The 19,412-nt window shown below is 34.2% G+C and overlaps 1 long non-coding RNA gene across 1 annotated transcript in view; it reads left to right on the top strand.

The window, feature by feature from the left end:
* LOC110349978 (uncharacterized) overlaps positions 1-6,953 on the top strand; it is a 259,222-nt gene extending 252,269 nt beyond the window's left edge. The window contains exons 9-11 of the long non-coding RNA XR_002396213.2: positions 1,168-1,467; positions 3,171-3,268; positions 4,361-6,953. This is a non-coding gene — a long non-coding RNA (uncharacterized LOC110349978). The remainder of the gene's footprint in view (positions 1-1,167; positions 1,468-3,170; positions 3,269-4,360) is intronic.
* Positions 6,954-19,412: the final 12,459 nt, after the last annotated feature.

The following is a 19,412-nucleotide window of genomic DNA, read 5'->3' as shown; positions in this document are numbered from 1 at the left end:
TTGTAGCACTAACAATGGCAGTGAGACAGAGTCCAACTGATAAAGAAGGTAGGACTCAAAAAGACAATGTTTATAAATATGCAGTTTGTTTTAAGGAAAGAATATACTATAGCAACTTCATTAAAAAGGATATGCATGACAGCCAAAGGCTGTCTTTCAGCAAAGGGTCTTGAGAAGCCAGATGCAGCTTCACTCTACAAAGGCCATATGAGGAACACTTTTCTTTCACACCAGAAAGCCCTGACAAGGGCACTGAACACCCTGGAATCAAAGAACTCCAATAGACTTTCAGCCAGAGTTTCTTGTATCTCACTGGTCAGACAGGCATATTTTTGTTATGTAACAAGCTTTTGCAAGCAAGGGCTACTCCACCCACTGGCCATGAAGGTCATGCCAAGATCAGATATAAATCACCACTGTCATTATTAGCGATAAACAATGCTGACAAGATGCATGAATGACCTAGAGACTCCTGAGATTCATGATTGCAAGCCATGATAACACTATTAATTGGTATGTTTCATGTTTTGGTCAAGGATCAGTATCTTGTAGGTACTTAAGCAAAATGACTTGGGTGAATTCCAGACTTGATGGAGTTAACCCTCATTGTGCCCTTGCTATAGAACTACTGGTGCAAAGAAACTATTAGGAAAATGTTGACTCTTTGCCAGATAATTGGAATGCTGCTAGCTGGGTAGAAATATATAGTGATGCTTTATACTTCCCAATATACTAATTATATAAAACTACTACTGCTTTAAGAGTTGTATTGTGCGGGCCTGGGATTTAGTTCAGTGTTTCTGGTTCCAGCTGCACAAGCACACAGTCCCGAGTTTGATCCTTGGTACCAAAAAAACAAAACAAAAAAGAGTTGTATTGTAAAAGCCATATCCTTTTCATGTTGTTCTTTAACCTAAATGTAAGCTAAGTGACAAGCTTTTCCTTGTAAATATCATCATTTTAGTGGTGTGAAACATATACCTTATTATTCCTCAGGAGACTTGTATCCTTTGAGGCAATCAATAGTTGAATCTTGACACCTTAAATGAAGGTAAATGTTTTACTAATTTGTTCATTTGGATATTGGTTCATGAGATTGAACCTCTTTGATCTAAATCAACCCTTCATTGCCCTGTCAGTGATATGGGAATTTTTTTTCTTCATCAGCTGCCACAGTACTAACCTCACCATGCAAGAGGGACACTGAAGGAAGAAGGGCTTCTCTTCCTGGGTCTGCTGTGCTTCTTCCTGTTTGTGTGGATCTCACCTAGCATGGGTGTCATCCAGTGAAGCTCCTCTGTGATGCATTAAGCATGTGGCTTTGTAATGCTCCTAGACACTACAGATGGTTTCTTAGAAGTAAGTTCCATGCATTTCAGCTTCTGGTTGAATTCTGCAGACTTCTCAGCATGAATTCCAAGGGGCCTCCATGCTGCTTCCTGGAGCCTTGTGAATGTTGGCCTTTTGGTAAGTTTTCTGTTGAAATTCTCCTGGTTAGGCTAGCCAGTACCTCTGGTATCTTTCCAAAAACTTAAATAGCAACACTAGTGTGCAACTTCCTGGAAAATAGGACAACTAGGATATTTTCTCTATGATTCAGTAGAGTACCACTTAATTTCTTCACTGAAGTCTGAGTCCCCACTGTAGGGAGGAGCCCCCCTCTCTAAATCTGTTCCTTCCCTGACTATATATCCTCAACCTTGGTGTATTTGGGTAAGTTTAAAACTTCCTCTTAGATAATTCTGTGTAAAAATTAGTAATTCTTTATAGTAATACTTCTCTGCCCAAATTACTGTGTGGTTTCTGGCAAATGTATCTGTGATACATGCAGAAATAGAAAGGAAGAGTAAAATTATGACATAGCAAAGTCGTTTGGGAGATTTTATTGTTCTCTTGAGGTTAAGGAGACATTCAAAATGACAATCAGATACTTCAGTTGAATTCATCTCAAAGAACTAAATCAAAATTATATAATTTTATAATTGTAAATAATTATAAAATTATATAATTCATAAAAAATTATTATCTCTTTAAAATGTTTCAAAGTCTTCAATTCCACCCCTCTTCACAATGGAACATTTTACTTTGATTGACAGGGAATGTAAGCAGGGCAATAACTGGAGATTTTGTTGAAGTCTGGATATATACATTACACATACAAACACTGGAAGATTACTTCCTATATTCTCTTGTCTGTGAAGCCTTAGCAATCTTTAAATCTTAAATTTTCTCATATTTTCCTAGGAGTTTGAAATCAAGGGAAAATATATAGCTTAAATCATATTTTCTTTTCCAGCATCATAATATTATAGATAGCTATGTTAGATAGAAATTAATATGCAATTAATTAATATGCAAGTCCAGGCCTGAGAGCCTCCCTAGAGATAAACAGGGGTTTGAGACTATATTGTAATCAGCATCACCTGGTTCTGTGAGCCCAGAAAGGAATCAGATGCATAAGTGGGTGACCAGAACATCTGGATTCATTCCTTTCCATGAATACCTTTGTTCTTGCCATATATCCTTGCCACATGACTCATTTCCCTGTGGGATAAATATTAAGTGACTATACTTGTAATCATATAGGTTGTTATGTGACCCATGTTGTAGCCACATAATTTTGCTGTATAATTACCCCCCCCCACCCACTCTGGACCCCTCTTGGAAGTCCAGGAGCTATTTTTCTTTTCTTTATTTCCAATAAAACTTTCCTTACTTTCACCTTTGGTTCTCAACTTCATTCTTTGATGTTGTGACACCAAAACTAGGTACATCTGACATCTAACAAGTTGAGAATTACTGTCCCCCAAAACAAATAGATCCAACATGTGCCAAAATTATAAATAGCTGTAATATAATAAAGAAAAAAAGGCAAAGAAAACAAATGTTTCCTGGTGATCACTCAGCAATTCATTTTGAAAAGAAGAGAGTTAGCTGGCTAAAGCATTGCATTGTAAAAAACTGGAGATTGAATATTTTTCTGAATAGCAGCAGGATAACAGTTTTGATCAAATTGATGAGTTTTCTTTCAAAGAATCTGTACAACAATGAAAAAGTAATTATGAGGAGTTAAGAACTGTCTACAAAAACTTGGTCATTGTCTCACATAGTTCAAACAGAAATTTTAAGCTTGAAACTTTAAGAATGACTGATATTACATTTGATCTTAGCCAAAAGACTGAGAAGCGATAAGAATGACTGATATTAATGGCTGCTCAAGCGCGAAGAACCTGTAATTCTCCCACCAGAGTGATGCTTCCTTCTGCAGGTAAAACATCTATTCATCAACAATATTTTTTCTCTACCTACAGTACAGAACATGACATCTCAGATTGCTGCCTCTGACAGCCAGAAATCAGGGTTCTCATGGCAAAACTGTGCAGAAATAATTACCCCTACTTACTGGAACATTAAAGTGTAGTACTGATATACCATTAGGGCTTTTGCAAGAACCTGATTTTGTTGTATATTTTTCCTCTGGAGAAAGAGGAATCAAGGAGTCAACCATCAGCAAACAGTTAAGTAAATATAGTCCCTAAAGAAATGTTAATCAGGTTGGAGGAGAAAAAATAATTCTTATTCTGTACTCCTCATAAAATGAGATATACATTGTCAAGATAATTTGTTTCCCTTTCTCTTCCTATTTTATTCTTTTCTCTCTCCCACAGATTGAGTTGAAAGGTAATCTTTCTTACCACAGGCAAACCCTGCTGGACTGCGTCTTGGATTTCACTATTTCCCAGTTCTATAGATATTTGGTGGTTGTGTTTACCTATACTTCCTTCATTCTTTTGATTTCTATGCTCACCCTTGCATGGCTCTGTTTTGAAAAGTAAATAGTTCTCCTATCTTGCAGTTTCTTCTCTTGTCTTCCTTTAGGAAATATTCCAGTGAGGATGCTAATTCTGCTACTTTCATGTTCTCACTCTCAATTTTTTCCTATCTCAGTCACTATCAGATTGCAATTTCTCCTTTCAGGTTTTTAAATGACATTTTTCCTATCAATTCAGGGGCCATTTATTTATTTCCCACTTTCTAAGGCATAATTGTCTGAAGATACCTAAACAGAAAGGTAAAAGTATCCCAAATCATACAGGAAATAAATAATAGGACAGTGATTGAATTCAGGAATTCCTACCATCTCATATCAGTGCTTAGTGTGCTATCATATGACAGTATGAGAACTTCCTATGTTTAGCTTTCCTTTTTGCTTCCTTCTCCTTGTAAATACAAGCAGCTAGTAAATTCTCAGTCCTTAGCTGTCTACATTTCATATATATAACTAATATTTATTGTTGGGAGCAATGCTACATAATTCTAGGGATAAATCATTTGGTTAGCCTAGTTCTCTTGCCTACAGCCCAGCTACAGAATAACTCCAGTTTGGCCTCCGGTCACAACTGAGACTTCACTGATCCAGTGATGCTGTGATTCTCCAGGACAAGAAACATCCTGGGAGAACAAACATCTGCTCAGTTCCTCATTGTTCTTGGACTGATTAACATCTTGTTTGCCGGAGATGTACTGAACTCTCTGCAAGCCTTCCGTTACACCTTGTTTATCCCAATGTGAACTATTGAACTCTCTGCAAGTCATTTGTTACATTTGTTTCTCCCAATGTACTGAATAAAAGGTGTGGTAAGCTGGGGGCTTTGTCTTTGCTGCCCAGAGCAGCACTGATCAGACCCAAAGCTCAGTTTCTTCTCAGTCTCATTTTTCTACCTTTCCTGTAATTCGCCGTGTGCTGCCGTGGCTCGCAGGAGACCAGGACTCACTGCAGAGGTTCTGGTAACGTCCCCTTCCCCTGTCCCCTACAATTTATGTTCCCTTTTCCACTTTTAAATTGACGAATACTAACTGCACATTTGGGAGGTTCTATGTGATAATTTCATAGATGTAAACATTATGTAATGATCAAATCAGAGTAATTAGTATTTCTATCAGTTTGCATGATTATCATATCTGGTAAGAGAATTAAAAATCTTTCATCTGGCTACATTATTAATTGTAGTCACCCTCCTGTCCACAGAATATTAGCACTCATTCCTCCTGTCTACTTGTAATTTTTCACTTAATGACTAACCTCTCCCTAATCTTCTGTCTCTTCTCCCTTCCCCAGTCTGGTTTCCATTGTTCTGTTCTCTACTTCTGTGTGGTCAAATTTTTAGATTCTATGTATGTGTGAGACCATATAGGGTATTTATGTTTGTGTCTATGTAATATTTTATTTAATATAATGTCCCCTAGATGAGTCCATGCTGTTGTAAATGTCAGGATTTCATCATTGTTTACAGCTGAATAGTATTATATGGTGTATATATACATTTATTTTATCCATTTATCAACATTTAGGTTGATTCCAATACTTGGCATTAAGATTTTTTTTGATATACTCATTTTCTTTCCTTTGAGTATGTACCCACTAGTGAGATTGATGGATTATATGACAATTCTATTTTTAGTTTTTGCAGAAGCTTCACATTATTTTCCACAATGCCACCAAACCAACACTTTTTGAGTGCTAGAGTGAAGAGAGTCATATGCCTTATGTGTGTTATTTCATTAAATTTCATCAACAATATAATAGAATATGTATTATTTTCCTAACTGTTCAAATGTGTCAGTTGATGCTTATATAACTTCATTAACTTATTCTAATTTACTCCAAAATCTTTTCTTTAATTTTTTATTGGTTGTCTTTTTACTTCTTTTTTATAATTATAAAGAAATTTGTGCTTCTTGTAACAAATAAAACAATTTAATGGTCTCAAACACCTGAGCTAGTCAATTGTAATAGATAAGTTTATAGGTTGGTGCAACTTATTACTATATCATTCCCCTTGAAAGTAAATATATACATGCACATAGCCACATATTCAGGGTGTTTATGCTTAATTTACTTAAAAATTGTGATCAGTAATATTGAACACAACACTGAAATTCATCTAGCCAATTTGCAAAATATCTTCTGCATATCATTCTTAGCCAAATTTTTTTTTTTTTTGAAACAGGGTTTCACTCTGCAGTTCAGGCTGGCCCTGAACTCACTATGTAGCCCAGGTTGGCCTTGCAGTGATTCCTTTGCCTCAGCCTACTGAGTGCTAGGATTACAGGCATGCACCACCACACCTAATGCCAAATGTTTTAAGTTGTCCTCCATTTTTAACAGTTGCATGTTAGTCTATAATATGACTGTATAAAAAAATTAATCTCCCTTATCAATTAGATTTTTTATTGTAAGCTGACTCCAATAAACACCTTTTTATGTTAAATTTAGGATTACATCACTAAATTATGAATTCCTAACATATAGATTACTGATACAAAGGTGTGTTTTTCTACATGTTTTTACAAAACAATTTGTGGCTATGTATAATTTTGCTAGTAAAATATTAGAAGGTTTATTTCCCTATGTCCTTGGTAACAGTGCATATTATCATTCCTTTAGTTTTTTTTTCCCTAGATAATGTGTGAAAATTGGTGTACTATACTTATTCTAATTTTTTTGCCAATAATCCTGATATTGTTAATTTGTTTCCTCTTTAGGTTTGTTGGATTTTCTAAGGACTTAATCAATTTCTTAAGAACCAGTATTTGATTCTATTAATTATCTTCTGTTCCTATTAGTTTATGCTGTGATCTCTATTATTTTCTTCCTTTTTTTGCTTTGGGTTTATTTTGGTCTTCTTTCTCTAGTTTTCTTGGGGTAGAAATTTAGATTATTGATTTCAGTTTTCCTCTTTTCTGTCTTTAAGAAAAATAGTGCTATAAATTTTCCTTAGCACTGCTTTAATAACAAAAGTAATATAAAGGCTTCTTCAAACATACAAGAATTCATCTCAGCAAGCTATCATTGCTTTTAAAAATATTTTAAAATTCTTTTAAGAAAAAAATGAAAGGATACTAGATAGAATATGAATATAGATGAACATGTAGAAAACCATGGTAATGATAAAGGCAAATATATATATTTTCTAAATATCTTTAATTTTATATAAATATCCTTATCTAAATATCTGCATGTTTTATTGACAAGTACTAATGTACAGCAGGGTTTATATTATGTACAAAACTGAAAGCAAATTCGTGACGTGTTCCATATTTTTTAAGAGCTTGACATACAGATAAGTGAGGCATATAGGACTCCAAATAGCCTTGATCAAAAAAAATCTACACATAGGCATATAATTGTTAAGATTCCAGAAACTCAACAGAAGAACAAAGTTCTACAAGCAGTTAGAGAAAAGAAACAAATCACATACAAAGGAAAGCCCATCAGAATCACAGCAGACTTCTCAACACAAACCATCAAGGCAAGAAGAGCTTAGAGTGACATATTCCAAGCCCTAAAAGAAAACAGCCTCTAACAGGATTGATGTACCCTGCAAAACTATCTTTCAAAATTGATGGAGAAATAAGATACTTTCATGACAAAGAGCACCTTAGGAACTTCGTGAATACCAAACCAGCACTCCAAAGAATTTTACACAATAGCCTAGGAACAGACAATGAGGATCACAACCCTGGGAAGCAAAGCAAAATGAATCCATATGGCATGACAAAAAATTAAATGTAAAGGGGGAGAAACCAACAAAAAGAAAAAGTCATGACAATGACAAGTCAATACGTTTCAGTTATAACCATCAATGTTAATGGTCTCAATTCACCAATCAAAAGAAATAGACTGGCAGAATGGGTCAAGAAGCAAAATCCAACAATATGCTGCATAGAAGAAACACTTAATTCCAAAGGAAACTCATAGACTGAAAGTTAAAGGGTGGAAAACAATACTTCATGTGACAGGAACCTGAAAAAAAGCAGGAGTAGCTATCCTCTTGGCAGATCAAGTAGATTTCAAACCAACACGGATGAGAGATGAAGAAGAACACTACATCCTTGTAAAGGGAAGAATCTAAGAGGAAGAGATGACAATCATAAATATTTATGCACCAAACACTAGTGCACCCAAATATATAAAACAAATATTAACGGACATGAAAAGCCATATATGCAATAATACAATTGTAGTGGGGGACTTCAACACGCCACTGTCACAAATAGATAGATCAACTAGACAAAAAATAAGTAATGAAATAATAGAACTCAATCGAACTCTTGAACAAATGAACTTAACAGATGTTTACAGAGTTTTCCACCCCACAAAATCAGAATACACATTCTTCTCAGCTGCACATGGGTTATTCTCCAAAATAGACCACCTACTCACACATAGAACATGTTTAAGTAAGTGCAAAGGAATTGAAGTTGTCCCCTGTATATTATCAGACCATAGTGAGATGAAATTGGAGATCCATAGCAACAGAAAGTGGAAAAATTTCATAAACACGGGGAAATTGAACAACACACTTCTGAATAACCAATGGGTCACAGAGGAAATTAAAGAAGAAATCAGACAGTTCCTTCAATTAAATGACAATGACAATACAACATATCGGAATCTATGGGACACAATAAAAGCAGTTTTACAAGGGAAATTCATAGCAGGGAATATGCATATTAGGAAAGCAGAAGGAGCCCAATTAAACAACCTGAGGCTGAACCTCAAGCTTCTAGAAAAAGAAGAGCAGGACAACCCCAGAGCTCATACAAGGGAGGAAATTATAAAGATCAGAGGAGAAATCAATGCAATGGAGACTAAGAACGATACAAAAAATCAATGAAGCCAAGAGTTGGTTCTTCAAAAGAATCAACAAAATTGACAAACCTTTAGCTAACCTTATCAGAAAAAGGAAAGAAAAGGCCCAAATCCATGCAATTAGGAATGAAAAGGGTGAAATTACAACAGACCCAGCAGAAATCCAGAGGATCATCAATACTTACTTCCAAAACCTATATGCCAATAAGATGGAAAACACAGAAGAAATGGACAGATTCCTAGATACATATGAATTACCAAAGTTGAATGAAGAAGACCTAAAAATTCTGAGCAACCCAATATCAACCAATGAAATTGAAAATGTAATTAAAAACTTATCAACTAAGAAAAGCCGGGCCTTGATGGCTTCACTGCTGAATTCTACAACACATTTAGAGAGGAACTGGTGCCACTACTGTTTAAACTCTTCAATGAAATTGAAAGGGAAGCAATACTCCCAAATTCATTCCTGGAAGCAAACATGACTGACTCCTTTTCTCAATATCAATACTGGAAACCCTAAGCAGAGAACCCAGCTCAGAATTATTGTACTCCTGATTGACAGGACTGTGACTTAATAGAGCAATGTGCTAATTAAGGCAATGTGCTAATTTCTTATGGCACAATTTAAAAAAACCTAATACAAAGCTTATAAGAAATACCTATTAGGGGCCAGGGATTTAGCTCAGTGGTTCCACCGCCTGTCTTGCAAGCGCAAGGACCCGAGTTCAATGCCCGGTACCAAAAAAAAAAAAAAAAAAAAGAAAAAGAAATACCTATTAAACACTGAGAAACCACTTAAAACTAAAAGGATGGATTTACCAAGCTAAAATACATCACAAGAAAGATCAAAAGGCTATATTAATACTAAAAAAATATATTTCTGAGTAATCATAATGAAAAAAAGGATCAATTCACCAAGAGAAAGAACAATTAAACATTTGTGTACCTAATAACAGAGTTTCAAAATACATGAAGCTGAAACTAAAAAATGAAAAAATAAACAGGCAAATCCATATTTATAATATTGTAACGCCTCTTGCTTAATGACAGATATAAAAAATCAATAAAAATACAGACAAATTGATCTAATTGATATTTAAAGAATTCATGAAACAAGAACATAGTATACATCTTTACAAATTCACTTGAGATATTTACTAAGACAAGTAATACTTAGAGCCATAAGGCAAGTCTCAATAAAATTAATACATTCAAGTGATGCAAATCACGTTTTCTGAATGTAACTGAATTAAATTTGAAAAGTCAATTACTCTGTTGATGTAAATTTTAAAAATAACATGTTTTTGTTTTTTAATTTTATAAAATAAAGGCATGAAAAAATACTGTCAGTATGTCATAATTAAAAGTTATGCTGATAGCATGTGTCTTCACCTAACTTCATGAAACACTGTAGTGAACATTGTAACTGGAACAGCACCTTAGGGCTGATATTAGTATTTTTCTTTAGTATAAAGGATGCTTAAAATGTACAAATAATCAATATCATTGGTAGAACACAAACTAACCCAGAAAGGAGTTTAATATAAATTCTTTTAAAGAAATAATATATTTTCATGACAATTTTTCCTTGGTTATATCTTCACAATTTGTGCAAGTTATTCTTTTCAAAAAATATTATGTTTAGTGTACAATGAAATGGATCAATGAAAGGGATCAAAAATAACCATTTACTGCTCAAACTTAGGCTAGATCTTATGAATGAAAGACAATAGGAAGGATTTGTCATTGCAGATCTGAAAATAAACCCTTTTAGTTTGTCATCCAGGACAATTTATGAATAAACGTAATAAGATTCTAAGTCTGCATACTGTTATCTTGTTCTGATTTTCTTATGAAGATTTAAAAACCTAAAATAGGAACTCTTTGCTAATTTTTATTTGGGAGTGGTTGAAAGTATTGTAAGGATATCTAGTGCACTGTTTAAAATACGACAGTGGTAAAAACCGAACCTTTCCAATCCACTCTCTAAATACTGATTTTCTTTTTTAAATTGCCCAAGGTGCACTTTGGGGAAGCTTTTGAGATATTACCTTAAGAAAGTATTTTTAATGTGGTCTCTAGGGGAAACATTTCAGAACCAAGGCAGAGTATTAGTGTTGAGAAACTTGACCCTGGGGTTAAAATGGATTGGTTAGTGATAGAGCTATCCAAGCTCACAACTCTATGGCCAAGGATGTCCCACAAACTTAAGGAATTGAAGGTAGATTCTGAGCAATGGAACAAAAGTCTGAGTCGGCCCGCAGTTTAAAACAGACCAATAGAGTAAAGAAAAAGCTAATAAGAAAAAATTTAAATTCAGCAAAGCTCCTGATTTTCTCCCAATTTATGCACATTGTATAATAAAAATCTAAATGTAGGTCATTAACAATCTGTAACTCCAAGTTGGTATGCTACATGCCCTCAGAAAAATGAAAGATGAGGGACAGGGATTTAGCTCAGTGGTTCTGCGGCCAGCCTTGTAAAAGCAAGGTCCTGAGTTTGATCCCTTGTACTGAAAAAGAGTAAAGAATACTGTTTAAAAAAAAAAAAAGAAAAGCGAAAGATGAAGGAATATTTTTAATTCATTAAGTTTATTGCTACATTTTATTTTATTTTATTTTGGGACCTGGGATTGAACTCGGGACCTTGCGCTCGTGAGGCAGGCAATAGAACCACTGAGCTAAATCCCCGGCTATTGGTACATTTTAGATACACAATATGATGACATTCATCATTGGGAATTTATACATTTACATGGCATATCTTGGTTCTTATATTTTTCCCCATTCCCCTGTTATCCCTTGAACCTCTCCACCCCTCCCTATTTATAAACTTTGTTTCTGTTTTTTCCTTTTCTCATATTTTTTCCTTTCCCCTACCCCTCCCACTTCCCCTTCCCTTTCCCCTTTGGACCTTTTCTTCCCATTTCATATTATCTATTATACATTTTGATCCTCATTTACACTTTCACACCAGAGAAACTATTCGGTATTTACACATGAAGGAATTCTAATTGAAATTGCAGAAGTGAAAGGACAGATTTTGTCAATTTTCTATGGCTACAAAAGCATATCATGAAGCCAGGCGTGTAGCATGTGGCCACGCCCGTAATTCTAGCACCCTAGAGGCTGAGCCTGGAGGATCCCTGTGAGTTCCAGACTAACTACATAGTGAGTGCAAGGGCAGCCTGAACGACAGAGCGAGACCTTGTCTCAAACCGCCCCCCAAAAAACCAACCAAACAAACAAAAAAACCAAAACATGTCATGAAGCTCAGCTAATTAAAAGGTAAGGGAGCATCATCATAAAAAAAGCCCAATTCAGCACTAACTATGGAACCATAATTTAAATTTCTGAAGACAAATGAGAATGTAAAGCTATATTTGAATGTTCTGTTCATTAAAATATGCATTTCTCACAAAGAGTTGCTTTTAAGAGGCACATATCCACGCATGTGTAGCATATTCACAGTGATTCCTAGAGGTTTATTTACAGCTGCCTTTCTCTATGCCTTGTTCTCTGCCATTAACTACTATTAAAAGCTATGTTTTTGAATAGTTTAACCAACTCTAAAAATCATTACTGGCTGACATGAAGCACTCAGGTGGTATAGCTGCAGCAATAATGTGTGTATAAGTATGGATTTTCAAATATGCATACTTGCATTCAAATGTAAATATTTATAATGACAAACTCATATACAAGAAAGCAGTGCCAAGATTTAAGGGTAAATATACATAATCTTAATTTGTGTTATATTCTGCTATTCTTAAGTATAGATTCAAAACTGTAGTTTAAGATTTTCTATTACAAGAATAAGAATACATTGTACTAAATGTTTTATTATAGGTCCATTATTTTATTCAGTGAAGGGGTCCTGTCTGTATAAACCATAGCCTTACTTATTGAGAGTGAGTGAATAGAGATTTAAAAAAAGACCTACATTATAAATTGCAGAGGCTATCATATTTAGGGTATAGAAAAAACATGTCTAATTTTATATTGAGTAATATTTTAATTGTGGCAAAAGTGACAAATATGAAAATCAGAGAATGACGGTCTGCCATAAAGATAAGTGTTCTAAAGAAGATGTCAGATAAAAACATCAGAATAAAAGATCTGATAGTTTTCTACAAGTAGTGAAGAGATAATATACTCTGTGCCAGATAAATATTAGAGATTTATTAACTAATCAACTTTATTATAATACACAAATTTATATGAAATTTTAAAATAATGCTAAAGCTCCCAATAGGAATTTTTAATTTCACCACTTCTCTTTATATTTTCAATTGATTTTACTTTATGATTTTGATACTATAATATTTGAGTAAATACTTTAATAGTAATTTAATATGTTAATCTTTTATGACTATAAAATAAACTTTTCTAATCATGGCTACACATGTTTGCATACACATATTTGCATTCAAACTGAAGAATAAAACACTTATTACCATGGAAAATATCATCTAAGCATAAACACAATTTTCTGTCTTTACACTCTTTTAATTTAATTACAACTAGACATATGTGCAAAGAATAAATGTGAGACATGAAAATAATAACAAACTACAGGATAAAATTATAAGAGATTAAAACAGGATAAGCTCTTTAAAATGCTGATAGCTGGAATGGTTAGAAAATATAATGTAAAGAAGAAAAAATTCAAGTGTCAATTTGTAATAGGACATAGCAAAGTTGAGAGGCGCTCTAAGAGGAAAGTATAACAATAGAGAAAGCCTGCAATCGAAAAATAAAGACTGGCCTTCATCAAATATCTGTTGCAAATGTGGTATGTGATAGCCACATGCAGGAGGCTCTAATTGCAGCCAAGTCCTGGCTATTGTGAATTCACAATGTGTTGGTAGTAGAAATCTCTTGTTTTACCTTCTGTCTTTTCTCCTAATAGAACTTGAAGTTTTCTTAGGGATCTACTGTTGTAGATCAGATGGCTCAAGCTGATTTGATACCACTTTATAAGTAATTCATGAGATAACTATGATTAAATTATTCCATAATAAAGAATCACGGGATCTTTTCTAAATCTATTGATACTCTCTACAGGAACTGCTAACCCTAGAAGATGTAATTGCCTGACAGCCAGTTTTCCTATAGGCAAAGGGAACTGTTCTATAAACAAAGCCAACACGAAAGAAAATAGAGCCCAAAAACCAGAAAATAGATTTTCTCATAACTCAAAACCTGGATTCATCTTTGCTTACAAATTTACCCTTGATATTTTTCATTACATGATCTTCCCTTGTTTTTCACTATGCAAAATTTCTGAGTTTTACACTAAAAGTTTCTAATCAATGTACTATTATGTTAGTTTAAAGAACAGAAGGCAATTGGTCTGGCTGGAACAGAAGATTTGTGTTAGAGAACAGAAAATTAATCTTGAAAAGCAGGCAGCAAACAGAGGAATTAAGAAATTATATTAGAAGAATTTGGGCCTACTAAAAATTTAGCAAAAGGAGAGTATTGTTTTAGTACTGTAATTTGATAATGGTGTGTAAAACTGATTGAAGAGGAAGAAATCAGAAAAATGATGCTTAAGTTATTACCAAGGAAAAATCAATAGCACCTGTTTGACCAGAAAAAAGAATGGAGAAGACAAAAGAGTCAAAGCTCACTACAAAGTTTGAACTGAGAATCATGTTTAAATCATTTAAATTATTTTCAAATGATTCTGAGTTCTACTGAGAGAACATTCATAGACGTAGCAATATCCAAAGGAAGACATATGGGAAAACAATAAAATGTAAGGGAATACTACGAAATGAGGCTAGTCATCACCATATTTCAACTTGTTCACACTCAGTGAATGGACAGAACTAGCAGCTAATAGAACAACATGGAAAATAAAATTGGAAATCAGCAATAGTTACTTCCAGTTGTTCATTAAAAAGCATACTACTAAATAATCAATGGAGAAGAGAACATTTCAAGTTTTTTGAAAAATATATCACTGAATAAATGGAACAATAATATATCAAAATCTGTAAGATGCAGTTAAAGTTATTTCTGTTGAGTAATCTATGTTCCTTGGTTCTTGGTTTTTAGTTTTTTTTGTTGTTTTTTTTTTTACAGCACTTTGTATTGTTTGACTTCCATCTATTTCGTAGTGTTTTTGGATAAGAAATCTGTTCCAGTTCTTCTGTGAACATCTCTTTAGATATTATTAATATTTTCTTTTTGTCAGTTATTTTGAGCAATTTGATTATAGTGTTCCTGTATGTATTTTTTCAGTGTTCATTACACTTTATGTTCATTGAGATTCATTTGTCTATACATTTACAGTGATCATTAAATTTAAAAATTTGTACCATTATTTCTAAAAATATTTTCACCTTCTTTGGAATTCTAATTACACACATATTAAGCATTTTTAAGTTGTACTAAGGCATTCTGATTTTTCTGTAATTTAAAAAAAAATCCTTTGATTCGTTTTTGTTTCATTTTAGTTTTTTTGTATTTCTGTGTTTTTAAATCTATCTTTTAAAATTAAAAATCATTAATGTGATATATTATATTTTTAATTTCAGACACTTGAAACTTGTTTTTTAAAGTTTTTTCATGAATGGCAATGTTTGTTTGGATGTTGGGTATTGTGATTTTTTTACCTTGCTGAATACTGCGTATTTTTGTAACTTTATATTTTTGGGTGTTGTTCTGGAATAGTCAAATTATGAAAAACAATTTGCTCTTCTTAGAGCTAGCTTTTAAGATTTGTTGAATGGGACAAAAGCCACATTTAGTGTAGGCTTATTGAGGCCCCCTTCATTTTGCCCCGTGAATTGTGAGGTTACATAAATCTGATTACTTGAGCAGGCACTATTCCACCTCTGTGTGAGATCTAGGTATGATCACTCTCATTTTCAAGTTTTTCTTTACATTAGTGGCAGTTTTCTTGAAGTATAAGTTAAAAGGTCTTCAAATTATTCAAAGAGGATCCTCTGGAGATCTAGAGATCTGGATGTGCAGTTCTTTCTAGTCATCTGTTGTGTGCTTTTTTTTTTTCTTTTGTTTTAGATTATCTGTTTGGATTATCAATTTTGGTAAGCCACTAAGCACTTCCTGGGTGCTCCCTGTATTTGTTCTGTGAGATGAAAAGTATTAGCAAGGTCATAAAAAGAGGTAATCCTAAAACTCACTCATTATTGTTTGGCTTCATGGTCCCCTATGGCATTGAATGTGTTTCCCAAATTTCACAAGCTGGCACTTGGTCCTTATGCAGTGTTGTTGGGAGGTGAATCCTAATGGGAAACATTTGCATTAGGGAGAGCCTCCTTTATGAATAGATTAATGTTACTATTAAGGAAGTGGGTTTGTTATTGTGGGAATGTTTCCTTATAGGAGAGTGAGTTTGACTTCACACACGTTCTCTCTTTTTCTCTTCCTCTGCCAATATGCCCCTTTGCCTTTCTGTCTGCCTCTGCCATGGGATGATGCAGCAACAAGGCTCCCACCAGATACTTCACTTTCCAGCCTCTGGAACTATGAGAAATAAATTTTTACTGTTTGTAAGTTATCTGGTCTGTAGTTTTCTGTTGTAGCAGCATGAAATATACTGACAAGCTATTCTTTATTGACTAATATTCAGTGCCCTTGAAATCTATTGTTTTATATATACTCAGGTTTGTTGTTGTTTCATGTGCTTTCAGGTGGGATCATAAATCCAGTCCCTATTACTCCATGCTCTAAGGTATTAAATGTGAATCATTGTGAATTAGATAAGTCAGTTACCTGTAGGCGGGACATTAGCTTTCATTTCTACTCAAACATTTTTCCTTTCCAACTTCTTACTTTCTTTTAGTCCTATAAGCTTTAGGCTTAGATAGTGACCAAAGGTTACATTTACATGATGATAGAAATATCTAAAAACAATTTTCCTTTCTCTCCTTTTTGGTAAGATATTCATTAATATTTTACTTCCTTCTTGAGAAAATTTATTTCACTTATTACAAAAATTATTTTTCCATGCATTTGTTGCATGTTTATTGGGCCTGCCATTGTGCAAGGTGCTAGAATTATACTGAGAAGGAAACAACAAAACAAAATCTCATGCATACTATAGCTTAGTAATAAAGTAAAAGCACTATTTCCTCTTGTAGAATAGCTAGTGGAAATTACACCACAGTAATATCTATACAAGTATAGGTATTTTTGTCATACTTGTCAGAAATTCAGAAAAAAATTAAACTATTTTACTACAAAAGCCACAGGGCTATTGTATTTGTTTCTTCTTCCTTTCCTTGTCATTAATTATTAATGTATTTGGAAAAAGTCTCTTAATTGAAGTTAGTTTTCTCAGATCTCTATTTTTTTCCCCCGGGTGAAAGATAAAAATGAATTAATATAGAAACTAGAAGCTCAAGTGATAAAGATGGGGCATAAAAATAAATATATTTAAAAAGTTTTAATCTTAAATTTCAAGGTGTGTAGTATAAATGTATTAAACTCAAAACAGATTGCCAAGTATTATTAAATATCCAGCAAAAGTGATGTCACAAGAAGCAGAAGAGGAAAGATCAGAGAAGATTTCATGTTCAAGGTCGTAACTGCTTTGGGCTCAGGAAGCAATAGGCTACTAATAAATGCTTTTAAAGCAGAAAGTTGCTTGAAGCAGTAATGGAATGAGCACAGCCTTAGAATCAAACATATTTATGATTTTAGTTACATCAGTAACCATGTGGTACAGTTTTAAACATCTCTGAGCCATGTTTCACATATCTTTAAATTGGAAAAATAATCCACCTTTCAGAATTGTTGTAAAAAGGAATAATGATATATTTAAAGCACATGGAATAGTACTTGCCTTATACACAAGTTTATCATTTTTTGTGTGTGATAGCATAATTGTAGTAAGTTTAATTTCAATAGTATTGACTGGTAGTAGAATTGGTAGAAGAGAGGAGAGGGAAAAAAAAATCACTGAGCTAGGGGAAAAGATCATTCAAGTAGTGCATAAAAATGGATAACAAACAGAAAAAGAGTGGATATATAGAGCTCCTACAGGCAGTGTCATTTCTACTAAATTCAAGGTACTCCTGGCATAGCAATCCTGATCTAATCAGGGGATAGAAGTCACATGGTGTGTTGAATAAGGGAAATTTAATATAAACAATACCCAATGGGATAAATGACATGGGACATAAGAAAGTTCGATAGGGTACACCAGGGTGGAGAAAGAGCACCTGAAGAGTGTAAACCTGGAAGAAGTTCACACCTTGGGAGAAGGTGTGGTCAGTTAACAAGGCAGTTAATAAGTTAGCAGAGAAGTTAATCCTTTGCCCAGGCTGGTCTGGAGTTGCTGGGTGAGCAGTAGGCAGCACTCAAGAATGCAGTAGTGCTGCAGGTGGCCAGAAATCACCAGTATGAGTATGCAGTGGAAATCTACTTAGTGGGGAGCAAGAGGCCTTGAAAGTGTATGGGCCATGTGGGGGTGACTAGGTACCAGTGGGGCCAGAAGACCCTGAGATTATGTCCAGTGCTTGGGATCTCTGTTTCTGTGTAACGAGATTGCAGAGGGACCATGTTTCAGATCCAAGCCTGGTGGCAGTGCTCCATTGCGTATCTTCACATCCACAACACTGAACCCCAGTCTCCCCTGGAAAATGTAGGATAGCCTCTTCCTTCTGTTGTGCCTCTCCAGCACCCTCAACATGAACTGAACGCCATGTTCTTTTTAAGGAGGTGGTGCTTAAAGAAACTTCACTGCTTATCACAGAGTATGTATTGAAGAGTGCAATTGGAGTAAAAAAGCAATACACTGGACACTGACACGAGGTGGTGCAATGTTGCAATGTCTAATAAGACAGGATTTGGGATTAAGACTTTATGGTTGAGGAAAGTCATAAGAAGGCTTTTGGGCCATCCATTTGAGTTGTTACATTTTTTTATTACTATAGGAAAAGGTAAAGAAAGTAAAAGTAATATCCGAATAAAGAAAAATATCTTAGCAGGGTATTTCTTAATTCTAGGAATTGAGGCTATTTCTGAAGCTAAGATTTTGAAAAACATGCCTATTTCCCTCTTTGTCTTTAGAAAACTTTCTCAATCTTGGTAGAAAAAAAAATCTTACTCTGGGGAAAAAAATTAGTTTTTCCCCACACTAAATTTCATTTTTGCCCATAGAGCATAATCCTGATTAGGTTTTAAGAAGGAGAAGCTTATTTTCTCTCTGGATAAATTTTGTATTTTACTATGCCCCACATTATAAATCTAGGATTACATTTTAATCTTCAGGTCATACCCTATTTCCAAATCTACAAGTAAAAAATGATACTTTAAAACTGTCAAGTGATTTACTTCTTTATATTTACCCTTTAGGGTAGGGAAGTGATGGTGTAAAACATTTTAGCCAAAGATAACAGTTAAAGATGTATAGGGGTCGGGATTTAGCTCAGTGGTTCTGGCACCTGCCTTGCAAGTGAAAGGTCCTGAGTTCGATCCCTGGTACCAAAAAAAAAAAAAAAAGATGTATTAAACCACCCATCTACAGATGGAAAACTGGGTTACAATCAGACTTCAAGTCTGAGCAAAGTCTTTGCTGTACTTAGGGTCATTCACTCTATATAAGTAGCAAAAATGGAATCTGATCAAAGCGCCATATATAATTTAACCCTAAAGACTGAACAGCCTCAAGCAAGTTGTTAGAGATGTAAGCATATTTTAGAACATTCTAAGAAACTTGTTATTCCCATTTCAGGCATGAATCTTAAATGTTGAGGAATTAATTATTTTATCCT

Source organism: Heterocephalus glaber, unplaced genomic scaffold (genome assembly GCF_053883595.1).
Source record: "Heterocephalus glaber isolate CG9 unplaced genomic scaffold, H.glaber_assembly_v1.0 deba00001481, whole genome shotgun sequence".
NCBI classification, from domain to species: Eukaryota; Metazoa; Chordata; class Mammalia; order Rodentia; family Bathyergidae; genus Heterocephalus; species Heterocephalus glaber.
The sequence above is the reverse complement of the archived record's forward strand: the minus strand, read 5'-3'. Positions and strand labels throughout refer to the sequence as shown.